Consider the following 574-nt stretch of genomic DNA (forward strand, 5'->3'; position numbering starts at 1 on the left):
ACTTACTTCTGCCATTCATGAGCTCTGATGAGTATTCTTCCTCTGAAGAGGATGAGTATGTCACTGAAGAGCAAGTTGCTAAATACCTTGGAGCAATCATGAAGCTAAATGACAAGTTATTTGGAAATGAGACTTGGGAGGATGAACCTCCTTTGCTCACCAAAGAACTGGATGACTTGTCTAGGCAAAAATTACCTCAAAAGAGACAGGATCCTGGGAAGTTTTCAATACCTTGTACCATAGGCACCATGACCTTCAACAAGGCCTTGTGTGACTTAGGGTCAAGTGTAAACCTCATGCCTCTCTCTGTAATGGAGAAGCTAGGGATCTTTGAGGTGCAACCTGCAAAAATCTCACTAGAGATGGTAGACAACTCAAGAAAACAAGCTTATGGACTTGTAGAGGATGTTCTGGTAAAAGTTGAAAACCATTACATCCCTGCTGATTTCATAGTCCTAGAGACTGGGAAGTGCATGGACGAATCCATCATCCTTGGCAGACCCTTCATAGCCACAGCAAAGGCTGTGATTGATGTTGATAGAGGAAAATTGATCATTCAAGTGAATGAAGAATC

This window comes from Arachis duranensis, chromosome 2, assembly GCF_000817695.3.
Source record: "Arachis duranensis cultivar V14167 chromosome 2, aradu.V14167.gnm2.J7QH, whole genome shotgun sequence".
Lineage (NCBI taxonomy): Eukaryota > Viridiplantae > Streptophyta > Magnoliopsida > Fabales > Fabaceae > Arachis > Arachis duranensis.